Genomic DNA, 15,718 nt, shown 5'->3' with positions numbered 1-15,718 from the left:
TTGCAACTTACGTCTTTTCAGAAATTTTAGAATTTCCTGCCCAAACCGTACATTTCTTGAGTTATAAAATTTTTGCCTCGAAAAGTCCGGGTTAAGAAATTCGCATGAAATGTAGAAACTTACGTCTTTTTAGAAAATTTAATAATTTCCGGCCGAAACCGTCCCTTTCATGAGTTATAATTGCAACTTACGTCTTTTCAGAAATTTTAGAATTTCCTGCCCAAACCGTACATTTCTTGAGTTATAAAATTTTTGCCTCGAAAAGTCCGGGTTAAGAAATTCGCATGAAATGTAGAAACTTACGTCTTTTTAGAAAATTTAATAATTTCCGGCCGAAACCGTCCCTTTCATGAGTTATAATTGCAACTTACGTCTTTTCAGAAATTTTAGAATTTCCTGCCCAAACCGTACATTTCTTGAGTTATAAAATTTTTGCCTCGAAAAGTCCGGGTTAAGAAATTCGCATGAAATGTAGAAACTTACGTCTTTTTAGAAAATTTAATAATTTCCGGCCGAAACCGTCCCTTTCATGAGTTATAATTGCAACTTATGTCTTTTCAGAAATTTTAGAATTTCCTGCCCAAACCGTACATTTCTTGAGTTATAAAATTTTTGCCTCGAAAAGTCCTGGTTAAGAAATTCGCATGAAATGTAGAAACTTACGTCTTTTTAGAAAATTTAATAATTTCCGGCCGAAACCGTCCCTTTCATGAGTTATAATTGCAACTTACGTCTTTTCAGAAATTTAAGAATTTCCTGCCCAAACCGTACATTTCTTGAGTTATAAAATTTTTGCCTCGAAAAGTCCTGGTTAAGAAATTCGCATGAAATGTAGAAACTTACGTCTTTTTAGAAAATTTAATAATTTCCGGCCGAAACCGTCCCTTTCATGAGTTATAATTGCAACTTACGTCTTTTCAGAAATTTTAGAATTTCCTGCCCAAACCCTTCATTTCTTGAGTTATAAAATTTTTTGCCTCGAAAAGTCCTGGTTAAGAAATTCGCATGAAATGTAGAAACTTACGTCTTTTTAGAAAATTTAATAATTTCCGGCCGAAACCGTCCCTTTCATGAGATATAATTGCAACTTACGTCTTTTCAGAAATTTAAGAATTTCCTGCCCAAACCGTACATTTCTTGAGTTATAAAATTTTTGCCTCGAAAAGTCCTGGTTAAGAAATTCGCATGAAATGTAGAAACTTACGTCTTTTTAGAAAATTTAATAATTTCCGGCCGAAACCGTCCCTTTCATGAGTTATAATTGCAACTTACGTCTTTTCAGAAATTTTAGAATTTCCTGCCCAAACCGTACATTTCTTGAGTTATAAAATTTTTGCCTCGAAAAGTCCTGGTTAAGAAATTCGCATGAAATGTAGAAACTTACGTCTTTTTAGAAAATTTAATAATTTCCGGCCGAAACCGTCCCTTTCATGAGTTATAATTGCAACTTACGTCTTTTCAGAAATTTTAGAATTTCCTGCCCAAACCGTACATTTCTTGAGTTATAAAATTTTTGCCTCGAAAAGTCCTGGTTAAGAAATTCGCATGAAATGTAGAAACTTACGTCTTTTTAGAAAATTTAATAATTTCCGGCCGAAACCTTCCCTTTCATGAGTTATAATTGAAACTTACGTCTTTTCAGAAATTTAAGAATTTCCTGCCCAAACCCTACATTTCTTGAGTTATAAAATTTTTGCCTCGAAAAGTCCGGGTTAAGAAATTTGCATGAAATGTAGAAACTTACGTCTTTTTAGAAAATTTAATAATTTCCGGCCGAAACCGTCCTTTTCATGAGATATAATTGCAACTTACGTCTTTTCAGAAATTTAAGAATTTCCTGCCCAAACCGTACATTTCTTGAGTTATAAAATTTTTGCCTCGAAAAGTCCTGGTTAAGAAATTCGCATGAAATGTAGAAACTTACGTCTTTTTAGAAAATTTAATAATTTCCGGCCGAAACCGTCCCTTTCATGAGTTATAATTGCAACTTACGTCTTTTCAGAAATTTTAGAATTTCCTGCCCAAACCCTACATTTCTTGAGTTATAAAATTTTTTGCCTCGAAAAGTCCTGGTTAAGAAATTCGCATGAAATGTAGAAACTTACGTCTTTTTAGAAAATTTAATAATTTCCGGCCGAAACCGTCCCTTTCATGAGTTATAATTGAAACTTACGTCTTTTCAGAAATTTAAGAATTTCCTGCCCAAACCCTACATTTCTTGAGTTATAAAATTTTTGCCTCGAAAAGTCCGGTTTAAGAAATTCGCATGAAATGTAGAAACTTACGTCTTTTTAGAAAATTTAATAATTTCCGGCCGAAACCGTCCCTTTCATGAGTTATAATTGCAACTTACGTCTTTTCAGAAATTTTAGAATTTCCTGCCCAAACCGTACATTTCTTGAGTTATAAAATTTTTGCCTCGAAAAGTCCTGGTTAAGAAATTCGCATGAAATGTAGAAACTTAAGTCTTTTTAGAAAATTTAATAATTTCCGGCCGAAACCGTCCCTTTCATGAGTTATAATTGAAACTTACGTCTTTTCAGAAATTTAAGAATTTCCTGCCCAAACCCTACATTTCTTGAGTTATAAAATTTTTGCCTCGAAAAGTCCGGGTTAAGAAATTCGCATGAAATGTAGAAACTTACGTCTTTTTAGAAAATTTAATAATTTCCGGCCGAAACCGTCCCTTTCATGAGTTATAATTGCAACTTACGTCTTTTCAGAAATTTTAGAATTTCCTGCCCAAACCCTACATTTCTTGAGTTATAAAATTTTTGCCTCGAAAAGTCCTGGTTAAGAAATTCGCATGAAATGTAGAAACTTACGTCTTTTTAGAAAATATAATAATTTCCGGCCGAAACCGTCCCTTTCATGAGTTATAATTGAAACTTACGTCTTTTCAGAAATTTAAGAATTTCCTGCCCAAACCCTACATTTCTTGAATTATAAAATTTTTGCCTCGAAAAGTCCGGGTTAAGAAATTCGCATGAAATGTAGAAACTTACGTCTTTTTAGAAAATTTAATAATTTCCGGCCGAAACCGTCCCTTTCATGAGATATAATTGCAACTTACGTCTTTTCAGAAATTTAAGAATTTCCTGCCCAAACCGTACATTTCTTGAGTTATAAAATTTTTGCCTCGAAAAGTCCTGGTTAAGAAATTCGCATGAAATGTAGAAACTTACGTCTTTTTAGAAAATTTAATAATTTCCGGCCGAAACCGTCCCTTTCATGAGTTATAATTGAAACTTACGTCTTTTCAGAAATTTATGAATTTCCTGCCCAAACCCTACATTTCTTGAGTTATAAAATTTTTCCCTCGAAAAGTCCGGGTTAAGAAATTCGCATGAAATGTAGAAACTTACGTCTTTTTAGAAAATTTAATAATTTCCGGCCGAAACCGTCCCTTTCATGAGTTATAATTGAAACTTACGTCTTTTCAGAAATTTAAGAATTTCCTGCCCAAACCCTACATTTCTTGAGTTATAAAATTTTTCCCTCGAAAAGTCCGGGTTAAGAAATTCGCATGAAATGTAGAAACTTACGTCTTTTTAGAAAATTTAATAATTTCCGGCCGAAACCGTCCCTTTCATGAGTTATAATTGCAACTTATGTCTTTTCAGAAATTTTAGAATTTCCTGCCCAAACCGTACATTTCTTGAGTTATAAAATTTTTGCCTCGAAAAGTCCGGGTTAAGAAATTCGCATGAAATGTAGAAACTTACGTCTTTTTAGAAAATTTAATAATTTCCGGCCGAAACCGTCCCTTTCATGAGTTATAATTGCAACTTACGTCTTTTCAGAAATTTTAGAATTTCCTGCCCAAACCGTACATTTCTTGAGTTATAAAATTTTTGCCTCGAAAAGTCCTGGTTAAGAAATTCGCATGAAATGTAGAAACTTACGTCTTTTTAGAAAATTTAATAATTTCCGGCCGAAACCGTCCCTTTCATGAGTTATAATTGCAACTTACGTCTTTTCAGAAATTTAAGAATTTCCTGCCCAAACCGTACATTTCTTGAGTTATAAAATTTTTGCCTCGAAAAGTCCTGGATAAGAAATTCGCATGAAATGTAGAAACTTACGTCTTTTTAGAAAATTTAATAATTTCCGGCCGAAACCGTCCCTTTCATGAGTTATAATTGCAACTTACGTCTTTTCAGAAATTTTAGAATTTCCTGCCCAAACCGTACATTTCTTGATTTATAAAATTTTTGCCTCGAAAAGTCCGGGTTAAGAAATTCGCATGAAATGTAGAAACTTACGTCTTTTTAGAAAATTTAATAATTTCCGGCCGAAACCGTCCCTTTCATGAGTTATAATTGCAACTTACGTCTTTTCAGAAATTTTAGAATTTCCTGCCCAAACCGTACATTTCTTGAGTTATAAAATTTTTGCCTCGAAAAGTCCGGGTTAAGAAATTCGCATGAAATGTAGAAACTTACTTCTTTTTAGAAAATTTAATAATTTCCGGCCGAAACCGTCCCTTTCATGAGTTATAATTGAAACTTACGTCTTTTCAGAAATTTAAGAATTTCCTGCCCAAACCCTACATTTCTTGAGTTATAAAATTTTTCCCTCGAAAAGTCCGGGTTAAGAAATTCGCATGAAATGTAGAAACTTACGTCTTTTTAGAAAATTTAATAATTTCCGGCCGAAACCGTCCCTTTCATGAGTTATAATTGAAACTTACGTCTTTTCAGAAATTTAAGAATTTCCTGCCCAAACCCTACATTTCTTGAGTTATAAAATTTTTCCCTCGAAAAGTCCGGGTTAAGAAATTCGCATGAAATGTAGAAACTTACGTCTTTTTAGAAAATTTAATAATTTCCGGCCGAAACCGTCCCTTTCATGAGTTATAATTGCAACTTACGTCTTTTCAGAAATTTATGAATTTCCTGCCCAAACCCTACATTTCTTGAGTTATAAAATTTTTCCCTCGAAAAGTCCGGGTTAAGAAATTCGCATGAAATGTAGAAACTTACGTCTTTTTAGAAAATTTAATAATTTCCGGCCGAAACCGTCCCTTTCATGAGTTATAATTGAAACTTACGTCTTTTCAGAAATTTAAGAATTTCCTGCCCAAACCCTACATTTCTTGAGTTATAAAATTTTTCCCTCGAAAAGTCCGGGTTAAGAAATTCGCATGAAATGTAGAAACTTACGTCTTTTTAGAAAATTTAATAATTTCCGGCCGAAACCGTCCCTTTCATGAGTTATAATTGCAACTTATGTCTTTTCAGAAATTTTAGAATTTCCTGCCCAAACCGTACATTTCTTGAGTTATAAAATTTTTGCCTCGAAAAGTCCTGGTTAAGAAATTCGCATGAAATGTAGAAACTTACGTCTTTTTAGAAAATTTAATAATTTCCGGCCGAAACCGTCCCTTTCATGAGTTATAATTGCAACTTACGTCTTTTCAGAAATTTTAGAATTTCCTGCCCAAACCCTACATTTCTTGAGTTATAAAATTTTTTGCCTCGAAAAGTCCTGGTTAAGAAATTCGCATGAAATGTAGAAACTTACGTCTTTTTAGAAAATTTAATAATTTCCGGCCGAAACCCTCCCTTTCATGAGATATAATTGCAACTTACGTCTTTTCAGAAATTTAAGAATTTCCTGCCCAAACCGTACATTTCTTGAGTTATAAAATTTTTGCCTCGAAAAGTCCGGTTTAAGAAATTCGCATGAAATGTAGAAACTTACGTCTTTTTAGAAAATTTAATAATTTCCGGCCGAAACCGTCCCTTTCATGAGTTATAATTGCAACTTACGTCTTTTCAGAAATTTTAGAATTTCCTGCCCAAACCGTACATTTCTTGAGTTATAAAATTTTTGCCTCGAAAAGTCCTGGTTAAGAAATTCGCATGAAATGTAGAAACTTACGTCTTTTTAGAAAATTTAATAATTTCCGGCCGAAACCGTCCCTTTCATGAGTTATAATTGCAACTTACGTCTTTTCAGAAATTTAAGAATTTCCTGCCCAAACCGTACATTTCTTGAGTTATAAAATTTTTGCCTCGAAAAGTCCGGGTTAAGAAATTCGCATGAAATGTAGAAACTTACGTCTTTTTAGAAAATTTAATAATTTCCGGCCGAAACCGTCCCTTTCATGAGTTATAATTGCAACTTACGTCTTTTCAGAAATTTTAGAATTTCCTGCCCAAACCGTACATTTCTTGAGTTATAAAATTTTTGCCTCGAAAAGTCCTGGTTAAGAAATTCGCATGAAATGTAGAAACTTAAGTCTTTTTAGAAAATTTAATAATTTCCGGCCGAAACCGTCCCTTTCATGAGTTATAATTGAAACTTACGTCTTTTCAGAAATTTAAGAATTTCCTGCCCAAACCCTACATTTCTTGAGTTATAAAATTTTTGCCTCGAAAAGTCCGGGTTAAGAAATTCGCATGAAATGTAGAAACTTACGTCTTTTTAGAAAATTTAATAATTTCCGGCCGAAACCGTCCCTTTCATGAGATATAATTGCAACTTACGTCTTTTCAGAAATTTAAGAATTTCCTGCCCAAACCGTACATTTCTTGAGTTATAAAATTTTTGCCTCGAAAAGTCCTGGTTAAGAAATTCGCATGAAATGTAGAAACTTACGTCTTTTTAGAAAATTTAATAATTTCCGGCCGAAACCGTCCCTTTCATGAGTTATAATTGCAACATATGTCTTTTCAGAAATTTTAGAATTTCCTGCCCAAACCGTACATTTCTTGAGTTATAAAATTTTTGCCTCGAAAAGTCCTGGTTAAGAAATTCGCATGAAATGAAGAAACTTACGTCTTTTTAGAAAATTTAATAATTTCCGGCCGAAACCGTCCCTTTCATGAGTTATAATTGAAACTTACGTCTTTTCAGAAATTTAAGAATTTCCTGCCCAAACCCTACATTTCTTGAGTTATAAAATTTTTGCCTCGAAAAGTCCGGGTTAAGAAATTTGCATGAAATGTAGAAACTTACGTCTTTTTAGAAAATTTAATAATTTCCGGCCGAAACCGTCCTTTTCATGAGATATAATTGCAACTTACGTCTTTTCAGAAATTTAAGAATTTCCTGCCCAAACCGTACATTTCTTGAGTTATAAAATTTTTGCCTCGAAAAGTCCTGGTTAAGAAATTCGCATGAAATGTAGAAACTTACGTCTTTTTAGAAAATTTAATAATTTCCGGCCGAAACCGTCCCTTTCATGAGTTATAATTGCAACTTACGTCTTTTCAGAAATTTTAGAATTTCCTGCCCAAACTCTACATTTCTTGAGTTATAAAATTTTTTGCCTCGAAAAGTCCTGGTTAAGAAATTCGCATGAAATGTAGAAACTTACGTCTTTTTAGAAAATTTAATAATTTCCGGCCGAAACCGTCCCTTTCATGAGTTATAATTGAAACTTACGTCTTTTCAGAAATTTAAGAATTTCCTGCCCAAACCCTACATTTCTTGAGTTATAAAATTTTTGCCTCGAAAAGTCCGGTTTAAGAAATTCGCATGAAATGTAGAAACTTACGTCTTTTTAGAAAATTTAATAATTTCCGGCCGAAACCGTCCCTTTCATGAGTTATAATTGCAACTTACGTCTTTTCAGAAATTTTAGAATTTCCTGCCCAAACCGTACATTTCTTGAGTTATAAAATTTTTGCCTCGAAAAGTCCTGGTTAAGAAATTCGCATGAAATGTAGAAACTTAAGTCTTTTTAGAAAATTTAATAATTTCCGGCCGAAACCGTCCCTTTCATGAGTTATAATTGAAACTTACGTCTTTTCAGAAATTTAAGAATTTCCTGCCCAAACCCTACATTTCTTGAGTTATAAAATTTTTGCCTCGAAAAGTCCGGGTTAAGAAATTCGCATGAAATGTAGAAACTTACGTCTTTTTAGAAAATTTAATAATTTCCGGCCGAAACCGTCCCTTTCATGAGTTATAATTGCAACTTACGTCTTTTCAGAAATTTTAGAATTTCCTGCCCAAACCCTACATTTCTTGAGTTATAAAATTTTTGCCTCGAAAAGTCCTGGTTAAGAAATTCGCATGAAATGTAGAAACTTACGTCTTTTTAGAAAATATAATAATTTCCGGCCGAAACCGTCCCTTTCATGAGTTATAATTGAAACTTACGTCTTTTCAGAAATTTAAGAATTTCCTGCCCAAACCCTACATTTCTTGAATTATAAAATTTTTGCCTCGAAAAGTCCGGGTTAAGAAATTCGCATGAAATGTAGAAACTTACGTCTTTTTAGAAAATTTAATAATTTCCGGCCGAAACCGTCCCTTTCATGAGATATAATTGCAACTTACGTCTTTTCAGAAATTTAAGAATTTCCTGCCCAAACCGTACATTTCTTGAGTTATAAAATTTTTGCCTCGAAAAGTCCTGGTTATGAAATTCGCATGAAATGTAGAAACTCACGTCTTTTTAGAAAATTTAATAATTTCCGGCCGAAACCGTCCCTTTCATGAGTTATAATTGCAACTTACGTCTTTTCAGAAATTTTAGAATTTCCTGCCCAAACCGTACATTTCTTGAGTTATAAAATTTTTGCCTCGAAAAGTCCTGGTTAAGAAATTCGCATGAAATGTAGAAACTTAAGTCTTTTTAGAAAATTTAATAATTTCCGGCCGAAACCGTCCCTTTCATGAGTTATAATTGAAACTTACGTCTTTTCAGAAATTTAAGAATTTCCTGCCCAAACCCTACATTTCTTGAGTTATAAAATTTTTGCCTCGAAAAGTCCGGGTTAAGAAATTCGCATGAAATGTAGAAACTTACGTCTTTTTAGAAAATTTAATAATTTCCGGCCGAAACCGTCCCTTTCATGAGTTATAATTGCAACTTACGTCTTTTCAGAAATTTTAGAATTTCCTGCCCAAACCCTACACTTCTTGAGTTATAAAATTTTTGCCTCGAAAAGTCCTGGTTAAGAAATTCGCATGAAATGTAGAAACTTACGTCTTTTTAGAAAATATAATAATTTCCGGCCGAAACCGTCCCTTTCATGAGTTATAATTGAAACTTACGTCTTTTCAGAAATTTAAGAATTTCCTGCCCAAAGCCTACATTTCTTGAATTATAAAATTTTTGCCTCGAAAAGTCCGGGTTAAGAAATTCGCATGAAATGTAGAAACTTACGTCTTTTTAGAAAATTTAATAATTTCCGGCCGAAACCGTCCCTTTCATGAGATATAATTGCAACTTACGTCTTTTCAGAAATTTAAGAATTTCCTGCCCAAACCGTACATTTCTTGAGTTATAAAATTTTTGCCTCGAAAAGTCCTGGTTAAGAAATTCGCATGAAATGTAGAAACTTACGTCTTTTTAGAAAATTTAATAATTTCCGGCCGAAACCGTCCCTTTCATGAGTTATAATTGAAACTTACGTCTTTTCAGAAATTTAAGAATTTCCTGCCCAAACCCTACATTTCTTGAGTTATAAAATTTTTCCCTCGAAAAGTCCGGGTTAAGAAATTCGCATGAAATGTAGAAACTTACGTCTTTTTAGAAAATTTAATAATTTCCGGCCGAAACCGTCCCTTTCATGAGTTATAATTGAAACTTACGTCTTTTCAGAAATTTAAGAATTTCCTGCCCAAACCCTACATTTCTTGAGTTATAAAATTTTTCCCTCGAAAAGTCCGGGTTAAGAAATTCGCATGAAATGTAGAAACTTACGTCTTTTTAGAAAATTTAATAATTTCCGGCCGAAACCGTCCCTTTCATGAGTTATAATTGCAACTTATGTCTTTTCAGAAATTTTAGAATTTCCTGCCCAAACCGTACATTTCTTGAGTTATAAAATTTTTGCCTCGAAAAGTCCTGGTTAAGAAATTCGCATGAAATGTAGAAACTTACGTCTTTTTAGAAAATTTAATAATTTCCGGCCGAAACCGTCCCTTTCATGAGTTATAATTGAAACTTACGTCTTTTCAGAAATTTAAGAATTTCCTGCCCAAACCCTACATTTCTTGAGTTATAAAATTTTTGCCTCGAAAAGTCCGGGTTAAGAAATTTGCATGAAATGTAGAAACTTACGTCTTTTTAGAAAATTTAATAATTTCCGGCCGAAACCGTCCTTTTCATGAGATATAATTGCAACTTACGTCTTTTCAGAAATTTAAGAATTTCCTGCCCAAACCGTACATTTCTTGAGTTATAAAATTTTTGCCTCGAAAAGTCCTGGTTAAGAAATTCGCATGAAATGTAGAAACTTACGTCTTTTTAGAAAATTTAATAATTTCCGGCCGAAACCGTCCCTTTCATGAGTTATAATTGCAACTTACGTCTTTTCAGAAATTTTAGAATTTCCTGCCCAAACCCTACATTTCTTGAGTTATAAAATTTTTTGCCTCGAAAAGTCCTGGTTAAGAAATTCGCATGAAATGTAGAAACTTACGTCTTTTTAGAAAATTTAATAATTTCCGGCCGAAACCGTCCCTTTCATGAGATATAATTGCAACTTACGTCTTTTCAGAAATTTAAGAATTTCCTGCCCAAACCGTACATTTCTTGAGTTATAAAATTTTTGCCTCGAAAAGTCCTGGTTAAGAAATTCGCATGAAATGTAGAAACTTACGTCTTTTTAGAAAATATAATAATTTCCGGCCGAAACCGTCCCTTTCATGAGTTATAATTGAAACTTACGTCTTTTCAGAAATTTAAGAATTTCCTGCCCAAAGCCTACATTTCTTGAATTATAAAATTTTTGCCTCGAAAAGTCCGGGTTAAGAAATTCGCATGAAATGTAGAAACTTACGTCTTTATAGAAAATTTAATAATTTCCGGCCGAAACCGTCCCTTTCATGAGATATAATTGCAACTTACGTCTTTTCAGAAATTTAAGAATTTCCTGCCCAAACCGTACATTTCTTGAGTTATAAAATTTTTGCCTCGAAAAGTCCTGGTTAAGAAATTCGCATGAAATGTAGAAACTTACGTCTTTTTAGAAAATTTAATAATTTCCGGCCGAAACCGTCCCTTTCATGAGTTATAATTGAAACTTACGTCTTTTCAGAAATTTAAGAATTTCCTGCCCAAACCCTACATTTCTTGAGTTATAAAATTTTTCCCTCGAAAAGTCCGGGTTAAGAAATTCGCATGAAATGTAGAAACTTACGTCTTTTTAGAAAATTTAATAATTTCCGGCCGAAACCGTCCCTTTCATGAGTTATAATTGAAACTTACGTCTTTTCAGAAATTTAAGAATTTCCTGCCCAAACCCTACATTTCTTGAGTTATAAAATTTTTCCCTCGAAAAGTCCGGGTTAAGAAATTCGCATGAAATGTAGAAACTTACGTCTTTTTAGAAAATTTAATAATTTCCGGCCGAAACCGTCCCTTTCATGAGTTATAATTGCAACTTATGTCTTTTCAGAAATTTTAGAATTTCCTGCCCAAACCGTACATTTCTTGAGTTATAAAATTTTTGCCTCGAAAAGTCCTGGTTAAGAAATTCGCATGAAATGTAGAAACTTACGTCTTTTTAGAAAATTTAATAATTTCCGGCCGAAACCGTCCCTTTCATGAGTTATAATTGAAACTTACGTCTTTTCAGAAATTTAAGAATTTCCTGCCCAAACCCTACATTTCTTGAGTTATAAAATTTTTGCCTCGAAAAGTCCGGGTTAAGAAATTTGCATGAAATGTAGAAACTTACGTCTTTTTAGAAAATTTAATAATTTCCGGCCGAAACCGTCCTTTTCATGAGATATAATTGCAACTTACGTCTTTTCAGAAATTTAAGAATTTCCTGCCCAAACCGTACATTTCTTGAGTTATAAAATTTTTGCCTCGAAAAGTCCTGGTTAAGAAATTCGCATGAAATGTAGAAACTTACGTCTTTTTAGAAAATTTAATAATTTCCGGCCGAAACCGTCCCTTTCATGAGTTATAATTGCAACTTACGTCTTTTCAGAAATTTTAGAATTTCCTGCCCAAACCCTACATTTCTTGAGTTATAAAATTTTTTGCCTCGAAAAGTCCTGGTTAAGAAATTCGCATGAAATGTAGAAACTTACGTCTTTTTAGAAAATTTAATAATTTCCGGCCGAAACCGTCCCTTTCATGAGATATAATTGCAACTTACGTCTTTTCAGAAATTTAAGAATTTCCTGCCCAAACCGTACATTTCTTGAGTTATAAAATTTTTGCCTCGAAAAGTCCTGGTTAAGAAATTCGCATGAAATGTAGAAACTTACGTCTTTTTAGAAAATTTAATAATTTCCGGCCGAAACCGTCCCTTTCATGAGTTATAATTGCAACTTACGTCTTTTCAGAAATTTTAGAATTTCCTGCCCAAACCCTACATTTCTTGAGTTATAAAATTTTTGCCTCGAAAAGTCCTGGATAAGAAATTCGCATGAAATGTAGAAACTTACGTCTTTTTAGAAAATTTAATAATTTCCGGCCGAAACCGTCCCTTTCATGAGTTATAATTGCAACTTACGTCTTTTCAGAAATTTTAGAATTTCCTGCCCAAACCGTACATTTCTTGATTTATAAAATTTTTGCCTCGAAAAGTCCGGGTTAAGAAATTCGCATGAAATGTAGAAACTTACGTCTTTTTAGAAAATTTAATAATTTCCGGCCGAAACCGTCCCTTTCATGAGTTATAATTGCAACTTACGTCTTTTCAGAAATTTTAGAATTTCCTGCCCAAACCGTACATTTCTTGAGTTATAAAATTTTTGCCTCGAAAAGTCCGGGTTAAGAAATTCGCATGAAATGTAGAAACTTACGTCTTTTTAGAAAATTTAATAATTTCCGGCCGAAACCGTCCCTTTCATGAGTTATAATTGAAACTTACGTCTTTTCAGAAATTTAAGAATTTCCTGCCCAAACCCTACATTTCTTGAGTTATAAAATTTTTCCCTCGAAATGTCCGGGTTAAGAAATTCGCATGAAATGTAGAAACTTACGTCTTTTTAGAAAATTTAATAATTTCCGGCCGAAACCGTCCCTTTCATGAGTTATAATTGAAACTTACGTCTTTTCAGAAATTTAAGAATTTCCTGCCCAAACCCTACATTTCTTGAGTTATAAAATTTTTCCCTCGAAAAGTCCGGGTTAAGAAATTCGCATGAAATGTAGAAACTTACGTCTTTTTAGAAAATTTAATAATTTCCGGCCGAAACCGTCCCTTTCATGAGTTATAATTGCAACTTACGTCTTTTCAGAAATTTATGAATTTCCTGCCCAAACCCTACATTTCTTGAGTTATAAAATTTTTCCCTCGAAAAGTCCGGGTTAAGAAATTCGCATGAAATGTAGAAACTTACGTCTTTTTAGAAAATTTAATAATTTCCGGCCGAAACCGTCCCTTTCATGAGTTATAATTGAAACTTACGTCTTTTCAGAAATTTAAGAATTTCCTGCCCAAACCCTACATTTCTTGAGTTATAAAATTTTTCCCTCGAAAAGTCCGGGTTAAGAAATTCGCATGAAATGTAGAAACTTACGTCTTTTTAGAAAATTTAATAATTTCCGGCCGAAACCGTCCCTTTCATGAGTTATAATTGCAACTTATGTCTTTTCAGAAATTTTAGAATTTCCTGCCCAAACCGTACATTTCTTGAGTTATAAAATTTTTGCCTCGAAAAGTCCTGGTTAAGAAATTCGCATGAAATGTAGAAACTTACGTCTTTTTAGAAAATTTAATAATTTCCGGCCGAAACCGTCCCTTTCATGAGTTATAATTGAAACTTACGTCTTTTCAGAAATTTAAGAATTTCCTGCCCAAACCCTACATTTCTTGAGTTATAAAATTTTTGCCTCGAAAAGTCCGGGTTAAGAAATTTGCATGAAATGTAGAAACTTACGTCTTTTTAGAAAATTTAATAATTTCCGGCCGAAACCGTCCTTTTCATGAGATATAATTGCAACTTACGTCTTTTCAGAAATTTAAGAATTTCCTGCCCAAACCGTACATTTCTTGAGTTATAAAATTTTTGCCTCGAAAAGTCCTGGTTAAGAAATTCGCATGAAATGTAGAAACTTACGTCTTTTTAGAAAATTTAATAATTTCCGGCCGAAACCGTCCCTTTCATGAGTTATAATTGCAACTTACGTCTTTTCAGAAATTTTAGAATTTCCTGCCCAAACCCTACATTTCTTGAGTTATAAAATTTTTTGCCTCGAAAAGTCCTGGTTAAGAAATTCGCATGAAATGTAGAAACTTACGTCTTTTTAGAAAATTTAATAATTTCCGGCCGAAACCGTCCCTTTCATGAGATATAATTGCAACTTACGTCTTTTCAGAAATTTAAGAATTTCCTGCCCAAACCGTACATTTCTTGAGTTATAAAATTTTTGCCTCGAAAAGTCCTGGTTAAGAAATTCGCATGAAATGTAGAAACTTACGTCTTTTTAGAAAATTTAATAATTTCCGGCCGAAACCGTCCCTTTCATGAGTTATAATTGCAACTTACGTCTTTTCAGAAATTTTAGAATTTCCTGCCCAAACCCTACATTTCTTGAGTTATAAAATTTTTGCCTCGAAAAGTCCTGGTTAAGAAATTCGCATGAAATGTAGAAACTTACGTCTTTTTAGAAAATATAATAATTTCCGGCCGAAACCGTCCCTTTCATGAGTTATAATTGAAACTTACGTCTTTTCAGAAATTTAAGAATTTCCTGCCCAAACCCTACATTTCTTGAGTTATAAAATTTTTGCCTCGAAAAGTCCGGGTTAAGAAATTCGCATGAAATGTAGAAACTTACGTCTTTTTAGAAAATTTAATAATTTCCGGCCGAAACCGTCCCTTTCATGAGTTATAATTGCAACTTACGTCTTTTCAGAAATTTTAGAATTTCCTGCCCAAACCCTACATTTCTTGAGTTATAAAATTTTTGCCTCGAAAAGTCCTGGTTAAGAAATTCGCATGAAATGTAGAAACTTACGTCTTTTTAGAAAATATAATAATTTCCGGCCGAAACCGTCCCTTTCATGAGTTATAATTGAAACTTACGTCTTTTCAGAAATTTAAGAATTTCCTGCCCAAACCCTACATTTCTTGAATTATAAAATTTTTGCCTCGAAAAGTCCGGGTTAAGAAATTCGCATGAAATGTAGAAACTTACGTCTTTTTAGAAAATTTAATAATTTCCGGCCGAAACCGTCCCTTTCATGAGATATAATTGCAACTTACGTCTTTTCAGAAATTTAAGAATTTCCTGCCCAAACCGTACATTTCTTGAGTTATAAAATTTTTGCCTCGAAAAGTCCTGGTTATGAAATTCGCATGAAATGTAGAAACTCACGTCTTTTTAGAAAATTTAATAATTTCCGGCCGAAACCGTCCCTTTCATGAGTTATAATTGCAACTTACGTCTTTTCAGAAATTTTAGAATTTCCTGCCCAAACCGTACATTTCTTGAGTTATAAAATTTTTGCCTCGAAAAGTCCTGGTTAAGAAATTCGCATGAAATGTAGAAACTTAAGTCTTTTTAGAAAATTTAATAATTTCCGGCCGAAACCGTCCCTTTCATGAGTTATAATTGAAACTTACGTCTTTTCAGAAATTTAAGAATTTCCTGCCCAAACCCTACATTTCTTGAGTTATAAAATTTTTGCCTCGAAAAGTCCGGGTTAAGAAATTCGCATGAAATGTAGAAACTTACGTCTTTTTAGAAAATTTAATAATTTCCGGCCGAAACCGTCCCTTTCATGAGTTATAATTGCAACTTACGTCTTTTCAGAAATTTTAGAATTTCCTGCCCAAACCCTAC

Source organism: Tenebrio molitor, chromosome 1 (genome assembly GCF_963966145.1).
Source record: "Tenebrio molitor chromosome 1, icTenMoli1.1, whole genome shotgun sequence".
NCBI classification, from domain to species: Eukaryota; Metazoa; Arthropoda; class Insecta; order Coleoptera; family Tenebrionidae; genus Tenebrio; species Tenebrio molitor.
The sequence above is the reverse complement of the archived record's forward strand: the minus strand, read 5'-3'. Positions refer to the sequence as shown.